Here is a 4,173-nt window from a genome sequence, read left to right as displayed (position 1 = left end):
GCATTTGATCAGCACGCAGTTGTAAATCAGAGAAATACAAATGCGGCTATAGAGCCGCATTTGTAAATGCGATTTACGAATGCGGTTATTTGAAATAACCGCATTTGTATATTCTTTTGAATGAGCTCGCATTTGTATATTCTTCTGAATGAGCTGGGGTTTTAGGGGCACGTTGTTGGTGAAGAGTGGAAGGGGAAAAGATGAAACACGGCAGCTGCGGCAAGTGCGGCGAGTGCGGCGGCGGAAGCGGCGAGAGCGAAATGCGACAGCGGCGAAAGCAATGGAAGAGTACACCTTCAAAATGCAGAGCGAAACCCATTAAAAACGAAAGCAATATGGAAAGCGAAAGCCATTGAAGTTCAATGCAGTTGTTAGGAGCAATGGAAACAAGAGAATAAAGGGCAATGCAGTTACGTACCTTCGAAAATGAAGAACTTCGCAACCAGAGAAAACGAAGAACAAATATGAGCGCAAACGAAGAATGAACGAAACTGTTCAGCGCCTAAAATTTTTAGGGTAAAAACCATTTACAAATGCGGTTATTTAAATAACCGCATTTGTAAATCAAAATAATTTCAAAAATGCCACCGCGTTTTTTACGAATGCGTTTAAGCGCTGAACTGCATTAAATAAGGAGCATTCTTTTCTTATTTTTGTACTAGTGTAAGTAGTCTATGAATATTTGTGGCCCTACATTCTTAAGAGAGTGTCCTTTTCCTGAAATTTCTTACTGTTCTCTCTCTAAACCTTATCTCTTTCTATTAAACCCTTTTACCATTATTTAATTTTTAAAATGTTACTCAGTTTTAATTCTGGTAAGGGAAAGCTATTACAACAAACCAAAATAACAGGGATAAAAACAAAAAGAAAATGCAATAGTATAGAATAATACTACAATTAGAAGATACGTGACCCCAAATGCACCCAGTCTAAGCAACCTTAAACATCTTCAGACATTTTTAAATTTCAAAACCATCAAGTCAAGCATGCTCTAAAGGCACATAAAATAAAAGAAAAGGCTAGTGTCTGTTTGGTTGAGATTATTATTGAACAAATAATCACATTTGTCCTAGGAAGGTGGCCAAAAAGAACTCTAGATATACTTACCATGTAAGCCTCAAATATCCGATCAGAGTGATGGGGCTATATAAAATCATCCTCAATGGCATCTCCAAGTAGCGCTGGAACAAAACAAGATTTTGCCACCTGCAACACAAACAAATAATTAATATGATGGAGACGATAAAATTGTGCAAAACACCTAGTCCATGTTTGGTTTCCCTTTCAGGGGTTTCCAACAGAAACTCAAACACATTCTAATGTTGCCAGTGGCCCCACAGAGTAAGGGACACAAATTAGTAGTGCTTAGCCAATATTCAATCAACTATACTGTGTGCTCCACCAGTTCAGTCATTAGCACTAAAAATTTTTGAGATCATACTTTAAATTGCTTACGATTAGAATTCTACATATCTTGGGTTTAGCAATTAAAAAGTAAGAAGAACAAGAAGATGCAAGACCGCTCCACTTGTTACCAAAATAAATCCTTTAAATAACATTTTCTTAACTAGTTGGAACTACGTAAAATTATGAATAGTACAATACGATACCGTTTTAGAAATAAAAAATATGTAACATTTAAAAATCGTTATATAATAATCTAAAAATTGCAATAGAAAAGAAACAGAGAGGTTTGAGATGATTTTTGAATCTTTTATACTGGAGAATCTAGTATTCTTATGCATGAAAATAATGAATTCAATAGTTGTGGTCGGACTCTATTATAGATTTATGACCACATTTTCCACTTATTTTGTTATTTTCTTAATGTATCTGAAAAGTATAGTGATTAATTACTCTATCTTATTCACTCTTGTTGCATTTCACTTTATACACTTATTTCACTTCTATTCTTTTACGCATTCTAATACTCTTGTTGACACATGTGTTTTTTTTTAACTTTCATGCTAGGCTTGCTTTATTTTTATCAAACAATTCCATTTAGATATGGATAAGTCTTGGATTAACATGCCTCGAAATACATGTCAGTACATGGATGGATTGAATAAATTTTTGGACTTTGCATTTGCTAATAAGAGCGTTGAGGGTAAGATAATTTGCCCATGTCCGAAATGCAATCTTAAAAAATGGAAAACTCGAGAAGCAACACATGAGCACTTGATTCTTCATCCTTTTCCAAAAGGTTATACATTCTGGCTTCTACATGGCGAGACAAGTTTTGTACAAAATACGACTGAAACACCTCCAGTTTTCCAATCAAATGAGCATAAAGTTTCTGGTAATGATCCCATACGTGTCATGGTTAATGACGCATTCGGAAATTTTTTCTATGATGATAACGTGGAGGATGATGAGGATATGCGTCCTAGATCAAGAGAAATGATGCCTGATGAAATTGCTGAGTATCTGAAGTTTATGCATGATGGGCAACAAAGTTTGTATGAAGGATGTGGCAAGTATTCTAAACTTTCTTTCTTGCTCAAATTGTACCACATCAAATGTCTATGTAGAATGACTGACAAGGCAATGTCAATGATATTGGAGTTGTTAGCAGATGCCTTTGATTATGCTAAAATTCCATGTTCCTTCTATGAAGCTAAGAAAATCATTAATAAGCTTGGCCTTCATTACACCAAAATTGATGCTTGCCCAAATGATTGCATGTTGTACTATGGAGAAGACAAAGACAAAGAAGTTTGTAAGAAATGTAATGAATCTAGATGGAAAAGAAGAAAGAAGAACAAGACTATTGATGGTACTCTGAAAAAGCAAAAGAAAGTTCCTGCTAAAATTTTAAGATATTTTCCATTATAGCCACGCTTACAACGAATGTTTATGTCTTCTAAAATAGCCGAGCATATGCAATGGCATGCATCAGAAAATACAAATGAAGGCATATTAAGGCATTCGAGGGATTCTGAAGCATGGAAGAACTTTGATCTAATGAATCCTCAATTTGCTTCAGATGCTCGAAATGTTAGACTTGGTTTGGCAGCTGATGGATTCAATCCATTCGGTGATTTGAGTACAAGTCATAGTACTTGGCCTATTGTACTCATACCCTACAATCTTCCTCCTTGGATGTGTATGAAGCAAAGTTCATTCATTCTTTCCATGATCATTCCCGGTAAAAGAGCACCAGGAAATGATATTGATGTATATTTAAGGCCATTAATTGAAGAATTAAAAGAGCTATGGAACAATGGACTTAAAACTTTTGATTCATATAGCAATGAAGTGTTTAATATGCATGCAGCTATATTGTGGACCGTTAGTGATTTTCCTGGTCTTGGAACCTTATCTGGGTGGAATACACATACTGGGTTGGCTTGCCCTAGGTGTAATTTTGACACTACTCCTAAGAAGATTCTGGGTAAATTTTGTTTCATGAATCATCGACGTTGGTTAAATGCAAGACACAAATTCATATTAGCCCGCATTCATTTTGATGGAAGTGTGGAAAATAGAAATCCTCCTTTGACAATATCAGGAACAGATGTCTTAAGACAAGTTGAGAATGTCAATATCATATTTGGGAAAGAACCAGAAGTTGAGGAACTGGGGAAACGACAACGCAGAGATCACCAAGCTATTGATGGCCCTCTACAATGGCGAAAAAAAAGTATATTTTTTTAACTTCCTTATTGGGTAAACAATTTATTGCAGATTTAAAACAATTTAAATAACTTGTTTTATTTTTCAGATTTACATTTCTATTTGTGATATATGTTTATATTGTAGGTGTCTGATCAAGGAAGTGTGCCCAAAAATTAGGAAGGCAAAACCAAAACCATAACACAAGTACAAAATACCTCATTAACGACAGCCTTTAAAGTCGGTTTAGAAAGAACCATCGTAATAAACGAGGCGGTGGCAGCATCGTAATTTTTTTGAAATTTTTTTACACTTTTAACGACGGTTCCCGCCTTAACCGTCGTTAAAAGTGAGTGTTGTAGAGAACCGTCGTTAAAGGTGGACATTCCACGACGGTTCACTCTGAACCGTCGTTAAAAGTGGGTCGCCTTTTTGAATTCACTTCTGAACGTTACTTTTCACTCTCTTCTTTCAACCAGCTATTCCTCTTCTTCTCTCTGCCGCGACTCACCCTGTTCCGCGACCATCACCGCGACTCCACCGTGCACCGCGACCACC

At 36.1% G+C, this 4,173-nt stretch overlaps 1 pseudogene; it reads left to right on the top strand.

Annotated features, from left to right (window-relative positions):
• Positions 1-1,987: 1,987 nt before the first annotated feature.
• LOC137825048 (uncharacterized) lies at positions 1,988-3,795 on the top strand (annotated as a pseudogene).
• The last annotated feature ends 378 nt before the right edge of the window (positions 3,796-4,173 follow it).

The sequence above is a fragment of the Phaseolus vulgaris genome, chromosome 8 (assembly GCF_051622355.1).
Source record: "Phaseolus vulgaris cultivar YP4 chromosome 8, ASM5162235v1, whole genome shotgun sequence".
NCBI lineage: Eukaryota > Viridiplantae > Streptophyta > Magnoliopsida > Fabales > Fabaceae > Phaseolus > Phaseolus vulgaris.
This window is presented reverse-complemented; position numbering and strand designations above follow the sequence as displayed.